General features: G+C 44.3%; 1 protein-coding gene across 9 annotated transcripts in view; it reads right to left on the bottom strand.

Moving 5' to 3' along the window:
• The window catches only part of RCOR2 (REST corepressor 2), a 200,387-nt gene that overhangs the window by 62,348 nt on the left and 124,065 nt on the right, over positions 1–13,974 (bottom strand). The window lies entirely within an intron of this gene.

The raw sequence follows: 13,974 nt of genomic DNA, 5'->3' as shown, positions 1-13,974 counted from the left end.
TCAAGCTGGACTTTGGGCGTCGCCGATTATAGCTTGTTCTTTATGCCTGCTGATTCCGGTCTGGAGTGGTGGTCTTGTTGTAGGAATATCGTATCTGGTGGTGTATAATCCTTTGTCATATTCCTCCTTTCTATTTGTATTTGTTTTGCCCTGTGCACATTATAGTGTATTCCTGTGTGTCTGCGGCATAGTGCGTTTTTCAGTTTTCCCTGTCTGTGCTTTCTGTGGGGATTGGTGTGTGGTCTCTTCACTGGGTGGCGGGTGGTGGTTTCAGCTTAGGGCTGAAACAGGAGTCAGGGTCAGGCCTGGTGGCCCAGACATGCACACCTTTAGTGTAACTTCTGGGAAAAGGATAGACAGGGTTTCCTGTTATGATCCGGTGACCTTGGAGCCGCATGAGACGTTCTCTGGAGTAGGTGGAACCTTTACTGACCGCAAACCCTAAACTGAGACCGCAACTAGAAGTAGCCGTGGGGTGTACCTAACACATCCTAGACACCTCGACACAGCCGGAGGACTAAATACCCCTATAGATGGAAATGGGAATTCTATCTTGCCTCAGAGCAGAACCCCAAAGGATAGGCAGCCCCCCACAAATATTGACTGTGAGTATTAGAGGAAAGACACACGCAGGCAGAAAACAGGATTTAGCAAAAGAGGCACCTCTAGCTAAATAGTAAAGGATAGGACAGAATACTAAGCGGTCAGTATTAAAACCCTAAAAATATCCACAGCAGATAATACAAAAATTCCACCATCTAACTAAAGACATGGAATGTATATCTGCATCTCCTGAGAATCCAACATGACGGAAAAAATCCAAACACAGTCTAAGCTGGACAAGAAAACACAATGAATAGCTCTGAATTGTAAAGCACACTGCATGTGTGCTGAAGAAACAAAAACCAGACACTTATCTTTGTTGAATTGGCAGCAGGGCAGGAGGAACAGACAGAGATGCAAAACCTCCAAGAACAATGGACAACTGGCAAGGGCTAATGGATCCTGCAGACCTAAATACCCCAGTCAGAGCTGCAATCAGCAGGGACACCTGCCCAGGATTGCAACCCAGGGACAACTGTATTACCACCAACAACCACCGGAGGCAACCCAAGAGCAGAATTCACAACAGTTTCCCTAGCCTGAGGGATATCGCAGGGGCCCGGGTAACCAACCTTAGTCTACCCAGTTCCCCCGTGACACTGCTTTGCACACTCTTGGCATTCTCTTGATGAGCTTCAAGAGGTAGTCACCGGGAATGATTTTCACTTCACAGGTGTGCCCTGTCAGGTTTAATAAGTGGGATTTCTTGCTTTATAAATGGGGTTGGGACATCAGTGGTGTTGTGCAGAAGTCTGGTGGATAGTCCTACTGAATAGATGGTTAGAATTTGTATTATGGCAAAAAGCAGCTAAGTAAAGAAAAACGAGTGGCCATCATTACTTTAAGAAATGAAGGTTAGTCAGTCCAAAAAATTGGGAAAACTTTGAAAGTGTCCCCAAGTGCAGTGGCAAAAACCATCAAGCGCTACAAAGAAACTGTCTCACATGAGGACCACCCCAGGAAAGGAAGACCAAGACTCACCTCTGCTTCTGAGGATAAGAAATAGCAGGTTAACAGCAGCTCAGATTAGAGACCAGGTCAATGCCACACAGAGTTCTAGCAACCGACATCTCTACAACAACTGTTAAGAGGAGACTTTGTGCAGCAGGCCTTCATGGTAAAATAGCTGCTAGGAAACCACTGCTAAGGACAGGCAACAAGCAGAAGAGACTTGTTTGGGCTAAAGAACACAAGGAATGGACATTAGACCAGTGGAAATCTGTGCTTTGGTCTGATGAGTCCAAATTTGAGATCTTTGGTTCCAACCACCATTTCTTTGTGCGACGCTGAAAAGGTGAACGAATGGACTCTACATGCCTGGTTCACACCGTGAAGCATGGAGGAGGAGGTGTGATGGTGGGGGGGGTGCTTTGCTGGTGACACTGTTGGGGATTTATTCAAAATTGAAGGCATACTGAACCAGCATGGCTACCACAGCATCTTGCAGCGGCATGCTATTCTATCCGGTTTGCGTTTAGTTGGATCATAATTTATTTTTCAACAGGAGAATGACCCCAAACACACCTCCAGGCTGTGTAAGGGCTATTTGACCAAGAAGGAGAGTGATGGGGTGCTACGCCAGATGACCTGGCTGCCACAGTCACCAGACCTGCACCCAATCGAGATGGTTTGGGGTGAGCTGGACCGCAGAGTGAAAGCAAAAGGGCCAACAAGTGCTAAGCATCCCTGGGAACTCCTTCAAGATTGTTGGAAGACCATTCCCTGTGACTACCTCTTGAAGCTCATCAAGAGAATGCCAAGAGTGTGCAAAGCAGTCATCAAAGGAAAAGGTGGCTACTTTGAGGAACCTAGAATATAAGACATATTTTCAGTTGTTTCACACTTTTTTGTTAAGTATATAATTCCACATGTGTTAATTCAGAATTTCGATGCCTTTAGTGTGAATGTACAATTTTCATAGTCATGAAAATACAGAAAAATCTTTAAATGAGAAGGTGTGTCCAAACTTTTGGTCTGTACTGTATGTATGTATATATATCTTTATATTTCATAGACAGGTAGATAGCAGAATAGCCGATAATTCAATTGTCGGCTTCTGTACAATCATTGCAGAAGCTGACAGGATATGAGACATGGTTTACATACAGTAAACCATTGCATATCCGTTAGATTTATATATGTCCCTCACTAATAATGTTAGTAGTGTGTGTGTGTGTCAAATTGAATTAAAATCACTGAAATAACTTGTGTGGGCTCCAGCGCTATTCTCTCCATCAGAGAAGGAAAGCCAGTGACTGAGGGCAGATATTAATAGTCTGGAGAGGGATCATGGTTATTGCCCCCCCCCCTCCAGCTAAAAACACCTGCCCCCAGCCACCCCAGAAAAGGAGCATCTGTAAGATGCACCTATTCCGGCACTTGGCCTCTCTTCCCATTGCCCTGTAGTGGTGGCATATGGGGTAATAAGGGGTTAATGTCACCTTGCTATTGTAAGGTCACATTAAGTCTGGTTAATAATGGAGAGGTGTCAGTAAGACACCTATCCATTATTAATCCAATAGTTTGAATGGGTTAAAAAAAACACATTAAGAATAAAGTCTTTTAATGAAATAATTAAACACACAGGTTTTCCATCTGTATTGCACTCTCAATCAAATCGAAGCCCTCGTTCTCCTGGAAAAAATTGCAAAATAAAAAAGCAACAATATCCCATACCTGTCCGCCATACAGTCAAGTCCGACGCTGCAATCCATCTCAAGGGGTTAAATAGTTTTCAACCGGGAGCAGTGCTAATTCTACTGTTGTGAATTCCGTTCTCGGGCTCCCTCCTGTGGTCATGAGCGGTATTGTGTGAGTTTGTTCTGGGGCTCCCTCTGGTGGCCTTTAGCGATATGGTTGGTCTTGGCTGGGCTCAGCGTCTTCATTTCCTGCTATGCTGAGGCCTATTTAATTCACCTGGCCCTTCATTTGTTGCCTGCTGTCGGTGTATTCAGTCCTGTTTCTGAGAGCTCCTGAATATTCCTTGTGACCAGTCTCCTGCTGGAGAAGTTAAGTTTGTTTGTTCATTTTGCTCATTATTGCCTTGAAAATGTTTCTCTGTATATGATGAGTTTAGTCCAGCTTGCTTATATGTGATCTTGCGCTTGCTGGTTAGTTCTGGGGTGCAGAGTGCGCCCCTCACATCGTGAGTCGGTGTGGGGGTTCTTGTATTCTCTGCGTGGTTTATTTTTATTAGTTTTTGTACTGATCGCACAGACTCCTATCTATTTTCAGTCTATCTAGTGTTAGCGGGCCTCATTTGCTAAACCTGTTTCATTTCTACATTTGTCTTTTCCCCTTAACTCATCGTTATTATTTGTGGGGGGCTGACTAAATCTTTGGGGTTATTTCTCTGAGGCAAGTGAGGTCTTTGCTTTCTCTCTAGGGGTAGTCAGTTTCTCAGGCTGTGAACGTGGCGTCTAGGATTTTAGGAACACTCCACGGCTGCCTTTAGTGTTTGTGGATAGGATCAGGATTGCGGTCAGTATAGCTTCCACCTCCCCAGAACTGGTCCTATATTCTGGTCACATGTGTCAGGTCAGTTTTGAGATCCTACCACCGGATCATAACAGTACAGCAGGCCCGAAAGTGTTAATGTAGCAGAAGAGGGAGAAGAGAAATCCTGAAGTCATTTTTTTTTTTTTTTTTCCTCTGCACTGTGTTTTACCTCTCCCCTCCCCTTAATCTTTGGGTGGTTCTGAATTCAGTTGCAGATATGGACATTCAGAGTCTGTCTTCTAGTGTGGATCATCTCACTGCAAGGGTGCAGGGCATTCAGGATTATGTAGTCCGCAGTCCTATGTCAGAGCCTAAAATACCAATTCCTGAACTGTTCTCCGGAGATAGATCTAGGTTTTTGAACTTTAAGAATAATTGTAAGTTATTCCTTTCTCTGAGACCTCGCTCCTCAGGTGACTCTGTTCAGCAAGTTAAAATTATTATTTCTTTGTTACTTGGTGACCCTCAAGATTGGGCATTCTCTCTGGCGCCAGGAGATCCTGCATTGCTAAATGTGGATGCGTTTTTTTCTGGCGCTAGGAGTGCTTTATGAGGAACCAAATCTGGTAGACCAAGCAGAGAAGGTTTTGCTGGCTCTCTCTCAGGGTCAAGATGAAGCAGAGGTTTACTGTCAGAAGTTTAGGAAGTGGTCTGTGCTCACTCAATGGAATGAGTGCGCCCTGGCGGCGATTTTCAGAAAGGGTCTTTCTGAAGCCCTTAAAGATGTTATGGTGGGGTTCCCCACGCCTGCGGGTCTGAATGAGTCAATGTCTTTGGCCATTCAGATTGATCGGCGTTTGCGGGAACGCAAACCTGTGCACCATCTGGCGGTATTTTCTGAGCAGAAACCTGAGCCTATGCAATGCGACAGGATTCTGACCAGAGTTGAACGGCAAAACCACAGACGTCAGAATGGGTTGTGCTTTTACTGTGGTGATTCAACTCATGTTATCTCAGCATGCTCTAAACGCACAAAAAGGTTCGCCAAGTCTGTCACCATTGGTACTGTACAACCTAAATTCATTTTGTCTGTTACTTTGATTTGCTCTCTGTCATCCTACTCAGTTATGGCTTTTGTGGATTCAGGTGCCGCCCTGAATTTGATGGATTTGTCATTTGCCAGGCGCTGTGGTTTTATCTTGGAGCCTTTACAATTCCCTATTCCACTAAGGGGAATTGATGCTACGCCATTGGCCAAGAATAAACCTCAGTATTGGACTCAAGTGACCATGTGCATGGCTCCTGCACATCAGGAGGTGATTCGCTTTCTTGTGCTACATAATTTGCATGATGTTGTCGTGTTGGGTCTGCCATGGCTGCAGGCTCATAATCCAGTCCTGGATTGGAAAGAAATGTCTGTGTCAAGTTGGGGTTGCCAGGGAATTCATGGCGATGCCCCTTTGGTGTCAATTGCTTCTTCTACTCCTTCTGGGGTCCCTGAATTTTTGTCGGACTACCAGGATGTATTTGATGAGCCCAAATCCAGTGCCCTACCTCCTCATAGGGATTGTGATTGTGCTATAAATTTGATTCCTGGTAGTAAGTTCCCTAAGGGACGACTTTTTAATTTATCTGTGCCAGAACATGCCGCTATGCGGAGTTATATAAAGGAGTCCTTGGAGAAGGGGCATATTCGCCCGTCCTCGTCCCCTTTGGGTGCGGGGTTCTTTTTTGTGGCCAAGAAGGATGGTTCTCTGAGACCCTGTATAGATTATCGCCTTCTAAATAACATCACGGTCAAATTTCAGTACCCCTTGCCACTGTTGTCCGATCTGTTTGCCCGGATTAGGGGGGCCAGTTGGTTCACCAAGATAGATCTTCGAGGAGCGTATAATCTTGTGCGCATAAAGCAGGGCGATTAATGGAAAACAGCATTTAATACGCCAGAAGGCCATTTTGAGTACTTGGTGATGCCTTTTGGACTTTCTAATGCCCCCTCTGTGTTTCAGTCCTTCATGCACGACATCTTCCGAGAGTATCTGGATAGATTTATGATTGTGTACCTGGATGATATTTTGGTCTTTTCTGATGATTGGGAGTCTCATGTGAAGCAGGTCAGGATGGTATTTCAGGTCCTGCGTGCCAATGCCTTGTTTGTGAAGGGCTCTAAATGTCTCTTCGGAGTCCAGAAAATTTCCTTTTTGGGCTTTATTTTTTCTCCTTCTACTATTGAGATGGATCCAGTCAAGGTCCAGGCTATTCATGACTGGACTCAACCTACATCTGTGAAGAGTCTTCAGAAGTTCTTGGGTTTTGATAATTTTTACCGTCGCTTCATCACTAATTTTTCTGGCGTGGTTAAGCCTTTGACTGATTTGACCAAGAAGGGTTCTGATGTGACGAATTGGTCTCCTGCGGCCGTGGAGGCCTTTCAGGAGCTGAAACGTCGGTTTTCTTCGGCTCCTGTCTTGCGCCAGCCCGATGTCTCTCTTCCCTTTCAGGTCGAGGTTGATGCTTCTGAGATTGGAGCAGGGGCTGTCTTGTTGCAGAGAAGCTCTGATGGCTCTGTGATCAGACCATGTGCTTTCTTTTCAAGAAAGTTTTCGCCTGCCGAGCGGAATTATGATGTTGGTAATCGTGAGTTGTTGGCAATGAAGTGGGCATTTGAGGAGTGGCGACATTGGCTTGAGGGAGCCAAGCATCGTGTGGTGGTCTTGACTGATCACAAGAATTTGACTTATCTCGAGTCTGCCAAACGGTTGAATCCGAGACAGGCTCGTTGGTCGCTGTTTTTCTCTCGTTTCAATTGCGTGGTTTCATATCTTCCAGGTTCGAAAAACGTGAAGGCTGATGCCCTTTCTAGGAGTTTTGTACCTGACTCCCCGGAAGTTTCTGAGCCGACTGGTGTCCTCAAGGAGGGGGTGATTTTGTCTGCCATCTCTCCTGATTTGCGACGGGTGTTGCAGGAGTTTCAGGCCAATAGACCTGACCGTTGTCCACCGGAGAGACTGTTTGTCCCGGACAGATGGACCAGTAGAGTTATTTCCGAGGTTCATTCTTCAGTGTTGGCGGGTCATCCTGGGATTTTTGGTACCAGGGATTTGGTGGCGAGGTCCTTTTGGTGGCCTTCCTTGTCGTGGGATGTGCGTTCCTTTGTGCAGTCCTGTGGGATTTGTGCTCGAGCCAAGCCTTGCTGTTCTCGTGCCAGTGGATTGCTTTTGCCTTTGCCTGTCCCGAAGAGGCCTTGGACGCATATTTCCATGGATTTTATTTCGGATCTTCCTGTCTCTCAGAGGATGTCTGTCATCTGGGTGGTTTGTGATCGTTTTTCTAAAATGGTCCATTTGGTACCCTTGCCTAAGCTGCCTTCCTCCTCCGATTTGGTGCCACTGTTTTTTCAGAATGTGGTTCATTTACATGGTATTCCGGAGAACATTGTGTCTGACAGAGGATCTCAGTTTGTGTCCAGATTTTGGCGATCCTTTTGTGCTAAGATGGGCATTGAATTGTCTTTTTCATCGGCCTTCCATCCTCAGACGAATGGCCAAACCGAACAAACTAATCAGACCTTGGAAACTTATTTGAGATGTTTTGTTTCTGCTGATCAGGATGATTGGGTGACTTTTCTGCCATTGGCTGAGTTCGCCCTCAATAATCGGGCTAGTTCTGCTACTTTGGTTTCACCGTTCTTTTGCAATTTTGGTTTTCATCCTCGGTTTTCCTCGGGTCAGGTTGAGCCCTCTGACTGTCCTGGGGTGGATTCTGTGGTGGATAGGTTGCAGCAGATTTGGAACCATGTGGTGGACAATTTGACGTTGTCCCAGGAGAAAGCTCAGCGCTTTGCTAACCGCCGTCGCTGTGTGGGTCCCCGACTTCGTGTGGGGGATTTGGTATGGTTGTCTTCTCGTTATGTCCCGATGAAGGTTTCCTCTCCTAAGTTCAAGCCTCGTTTCATCGGTCCTTATAAGATTTTGGAAATCCTCAACCCTGTGTCATTTCGTTTGGACCTCCCAACATCGTTTGCCATTCATAATGTATTCCATAGGTCTTTGTTGCGGAGATACGTGGTGCCTGTGGTCCCTTCTGTTGATCCTCCTGCTCCGGTCTTGGTCGAGGGAGAGTTGGAGTATGTGGTGGAGAAGATCTTGGATTCTCGTATTTCGAGACGGAAGCTTCAGTACTTAGTTAAATGGAAGGGCTATGGTCAGGAGGATAATTCCTGGGTTGTCGCCTCCGATGTCCATGCGGCCGATTTGGTTCGTGCCTTTCATTCGGCTCGTCCTGATCGGCCTGGGAGCTCTGGTGAGGGTTCGGTGACCCCTTCTCAAGGGGGGGGGTACTGTTGTGAATTCCGTTCTCGGGCTCCCTCCTGTGGTCATGAGCGGTATTGTGTGAGTTTGTTCTGGGGCTCCCTCTGGTGGCCTTTAGCGATATGGTTGGTCTTGGCTGGGCTCAGCGTCTTCATTTCCTGCTATGCTGAGGCCTATTTAATTCACCTGGCCCTTCATTTGTTGCCTGCTGTCGGTGTATTCAGTCCTGTTCCTGAGAGCTCCTGAATATTCCTTGTGACCAGTCTCCTGCTGGAGAAGTTAAGTTTGTTTGTTCATTTTGCTCATTATTGCTTTGAAAACGTTTCTCTGTATATGATGAGTTCAGTCCAGCTTGCTTATATGTGATCTTGCGCTTGCTGGTTAGTTCTGGGGTGCAGAGTGCGCCCCTCACATCGTGAGTCGGTGTGGGGGTTCTTGTATTCTCTGCGTGGTTTATTTTTGTTAGTTTTTGTACTGACCGCACAGACTCCTATCTATTTTCAGTCTATCTAGTGTTAGCGGGCCTCATTTGCTAAACCTGTTTCATTTCTACGTTTGTCTTTTCCCCTTAACTCACCGTTATTATTTGTGGGGGGCTGACTAAATCTTTGGGGTTATTTCTCTGAGGCAAGTGAGGTCTTTGCTTTCTCTCTAGGGGTAGTCAGTTTCTCAGGCTGTGAACGTGGCGTCTAGGATTTTAGGAACACTCCACGGCTGCCTTTAGTGTTTGTGGATAGGATCAGGATTGCGGTCAGTATAGCTTCCACCTCCCCAGGACTGGTCCTATATTCTGGTCACATGTGTCAGGTCAGTTTTGAGATCCTACCACCGGATCATAACATTCTACCACCCCGACTGTAAACCACTGCAGAATGAGTGAAAAGCTCCCTGCCAGACCAGACATGAATTCATCAGCGTGGGAAACTTTTTGAACATTTCCCCACTCTGTCAAGTTCACCGCGTCAGGCGGGGAGTCGGCGCAGCCTCAGTGACTACCTCTAACGTCACTTAGGCTCGCCATACCAATGCCATACGGATGTCACATGGATGCTTACATGCAAGAAAATTGCATCCTCGCATTGTACAGGGATGACATACGGATCACTGTTCAGGGAACATTTCTGCGATTCTCGTCCGTGTAAAACGGACCGATTTTTTTTATACGTTGTGTGTGACTCCAGCCTTAAAATGATACCTTGGTTGATGAAACTACAACATAGAGCACATGCACGCACACACACACGAATTAACTGAAGATAAAGATTAACACCCAAAGGTATTTTGGTTTTTGAATTTTCGTTTTTTGCTCCCCTTCTTCCCAGAGACACAACGTTTTTATTTTTCGGTCACCATGGCCATGTGAAGGCTTGTTTTTTGCGTCACCATTGGTTTTAACATTGTGTACTAGAAAACGGGAACAAAATTCCAAGTGCTGTGAAATTGCAAAAAAAAGTGCAATTCCACAATTGTTTTTTGTTTTGCTTTTTTACTATGTTCACTAGATGCTAAAACCGATCTGCTATTATGATCCTCCAGGTCATTACGAGTTCATAGACACCAAACAAGTATAGGTTCTTTTTATCTAAGTGGTAAAAAAAAATGTAAAAGTTTGTTAAAAAACAAAAACAAAAATTACGCCATTTTTTGATATCCATAGCATCTCCATTTTTCGTGATCTTTGGTTGGGCGAGGGCTTATTTTTTGTCAGCCAAGCTGACGTTTTTTATGATACCATTTTAGTGCAGATATGATCTTTTGATCGCCTGTTATTGCATTTTAATGCAATGTTGTTGCCATCAAAAAACGTAATTCTGTCGTTCTGACGTTTTTTCTAGTTACACCGTTTAGTGATCGGGTTAATTTTTTTTTAACTGATAGAGCAGGCAATTCTGAACATGGCGATACCAAATATGTGTATGTTTGATTTTTTTTTAGTGTTTAATTTTGAATGGGGCGAAAGGGGTGTGATTTTAACTTTTATATTTTTTTAATATTTTTAAAAACATTTTTTCTTTACTTTTGGCATGCTTCAATAGTCTCCATGGTTGACTAGAAGCTGCCTTAACCCGATTGCCTCTGCTACATACAGGTGATGATCAGTTCGCCTGTATGTAGCAGAATTGCTCACTTGCTATGAGCGCCGACCACTGGCAATGACAACCATAGAAGTATGCTGGAGACCTCTGGTTGTCATGCCAACCCATGGTCATATGACACGGGTGCCGATGGGCGGGATTTCAGGCACGCTTGCTGAAAGCACGTGTTAAATGCCGTTGTCCGTTTGACAGCAGAATTTAACTATCGTATATACTCGAGTATAAGCCGACCCGAGTATAAGCCGACCCCCCTAATTTTGCCCCAAAAAACTGGGAAAACTTAATGACTCGAGTATAAGCCTAGGGTGGGAAATGCAGCAGCTACCGGTAAATGTTAAAAGTAAAAATAGATACCAATAAAAGTAAAATTAACCCCTTCATGACCCAGCCTATTTTGGCATTAATGACCTTGCCGTTTTTTGCAATTCTGACCAGTGTCCCTTTATGAGGTAATAAAATTCAACGGATCCTAGCGATTCTGAGATTGTTTTTTCGTGACATATTGGGCTTCATGTTAGTGGTAAATTTAGGTCGATAATTTCTGAGTTTATTTGTGAAAAAAACGGAAATTTGGCGAAAATTTTGAAAATTTCGCAATTTTCACATTTTGAATTTTTATTCTGTTAAACCAGAGAGTTATGTGACACAAAATAGTTAATAAATAACGTTTCCCACATGTCTACTTTACATCAGCACAATTTTGGAAACAATTTTTTTTTTTGCTAGGAAGTTATAAGGGTTAAAATTTGACCAGTGATTTCTCATTTTTACAACAAAATTTACAAAACCATTTTTTTTAGGGACCACCTCACATTTGAAGTCATTTTGAGGGTTCTATATGGCTGAAAATACCCAAAAGTGACACCATTCTAAAAACTGCACCCCTCAAGGTGCTCAAAACCACATTCAAGAAGTTTATTAACCCTTCAGGTGTTTCACAGCAGCAGAAGCAACATGGAAGTAAAAAATGAACATTTAACTTTTTAGTCACAAAAATGATCTTTTAGCAACAATTTTTTTATTTTCCCAAGGGTAAAAGGAGAAACTGGACCACGGACGTTGTTGTCCAATTTGTCCTGAGTACGCTGATACCTCATATGTGGGGGTAAACCACTGTTTGGGCGCACGGCAGGGCTCGGAAGGGAAGGAGCGCTGTTGTGAATTAGACTTTTTGGCTCCCTCTTGTGGTCACTAGTGATATGACTCTGGGATTGTCTTTCCTCAGTTTGGCACCCACCTGGGTCGTTAGTCCAGGGGTGTTGCTATATAAACTTCCTGGATCCTCAGTCCAGTGCCTGGCATCGTTGTAATCAGATCCTTTCTGTTTGCTCCTGTCTGCTGGTCCGGGTTCTTGCAAAATTAAGCTAAGTCCTGCTTCCTTGTTTTTTGGTTATCTGTATTGCTCTTATTTTCTGTCCAGCTTGTACTAAATGTGATTCCTGATTTTGCTGGAAGCTCTAGGGGGCTGGTATTCTCCCCCCGGGCCGTTAGACGGTTCGGGGGTTCTTGAATATCCAGCGTGGAAATTTTGATAGGGTTTTTGCTGACCGTATAAGTCATCTTACTATATTCTGCTATTAGTCAGTGGGCCTCTCTTTGCTAAATATCTAGTTCATACTTACGTTTGTCTTTTCTCCTTACCTCACCCTTATTACAGGTCCTTCTCAAAAAATTAGCATATAGTGTTAAATTTCATTATTTACCATAATGTAATGATTACAATTAAACTTTCATATATTATAGATTCATTATCCACCAACTGAAATTTGTCAGGTCTTTTATTGTTTTAATTCTGATGATTTTGGCATACAACTCCTGATAACCCAAAAAACCTGTCTCAATAAATTAGCATATCAAGAAAAGGTTCTCTAAACGACCTATTACCCTAATCTTCTGAATCAACTAATTAACTCTAAACACATGCAAAAGATACCTGAGGCTTTTAAAAACTCCCTGCCTGGTTCATTACTCAAAACCCCCATCATGGGTAAGACTAGCGACCTGACAGATGTCAAGAAGGCCATCATTGACACCCTCAAGCAAGAGGGTAAGACTCAGAAAGAAATTTCTCAACAAATAGGCTGTTCCCAGAGTGCTGTATCACGGCACCTCAATGGTAAGTCTGTTGGAAGGAAACAATGTGGCAGAAAACGCTGTACAACGAGAAGAGGTGACCGGACCCTGAGGAAGATTGTGGAGAAGGACCGATTCCAGACCTTGGGGAACCTGAGGAAGCAGTGGCCTGAGTCTGGTGTGGAAACATCCAGAGACACCGTGCACAGGCGTGTGCAGGAAATGGGCTACAGGTGCCGCATTCCCCAGGTAAAGCCACTTTTGAACCATAAACAGCGGCAGAAGCGCCTGACCTGGGCTACAGAGAAGCAGCACTGGACTGTTGCTAAGTGGTCCCAAGTACTTTTTTCTGATGAAAGCAAATTTTGCATGTCATTCGGAAATCAAGGTGCCAGAGTCTGGAGGAAGACTGGGGAGAAGGAAATGCCAAAATGCCTGAAGTCCAGTGTCAAGTACCCACAGTCAGTGATGGTGTGGGGTGCCATGTCAGCTGCTGGTGTTGGTCCACTGTGTTTCATCAAGGGCACGATAGCAGCTAGCTATCAGGAGATTTTGGAGCACTTCATGCTTCCATCGGCTGAAATGCTTTGCCAAAACCACTGGTAAATGGTTTACTGACCATGGTATTACTGTGCTCAATTGGCCTGCCAACTCTCCTGACCTGAACCCCATAGAGAATCTGTGGGATATTGTGAAGAGAAAGTTGAGAGACGCAAGACCCAACACTCTGGATGAGCTTAAGGCCGCTATTGAAGCATCCTGGGCCTCCATAACATCTCAGCAGTGTCACAGGCTGATTGCCTCCATGCCACGCCGCATTGAAGCAGTCATTTCTGCCAAAGGATTCCCGACCAAGTATTGAGTGCATAACTGAACATTATTATTTGATGGTTTTTTTGTTTGTTATTAAAAAACACTTTTATTTGATTGGACGGGTGAAATATGCTAATTTATTGAGACAGGTTTTTTGGGTTATCAGGAGTTGTATGCCAAAATCATCAGTATTAAAACAATAAAAGACCTGACAAATTTCAGTTGGTGGATAATGAATCTATAATATATGAAAGTTTAATTGTAATCATTACATTATGGTAAATAATGAAATTTAACACTATATGCTAATTTTTTGAGAAGGACCTGTATTTGTGGGGGGCTTGTATCCAACTTTTGGGGTCTTTTCTCTGGAGGCAAGAAAGGTCTATCTTTTCCCTTCTAGGGTTAGTTAGTTCTCCGGCTGGCGCGAGATGTCTAGAACCAACGTAGGCACGTTCCCCGGCTGCTGCTATTTGTGGTGCTAGGATTAGATATACGGTTAGCCCAGTTACCACTGCCCTATGAGCTGGTTTTTTATGTTTGCAGACTTGGTATGTACTTTTGAGACCCTCTGCTATTGGGGTCATAACAGAGCGCCATTTGACTTTTTGAATGAAAAATTGGCTCCAATCTTTAGCGGA

The sequence above is a fragment of the Ranitomeya variabilis genome, chromosome 2, assembly GCF_051348905.1.
Source record: "Ranitomeya variabilis isolate aRanVar5 chromosome 2, aRanVar5.hap1, whole genome shotgun sequence".
Classification (NCBI taxonomy): Eukaryota; Metazoa; Chordata; class Amphibia; order Anura; family Dendrobatidae; genus Ranitomeya; species Ranitomeya variabilis.
Note: the sequence above shows the minus strand (reverse complement) of the source record. Positions and strands in the feature narration are given on the sequence as shown.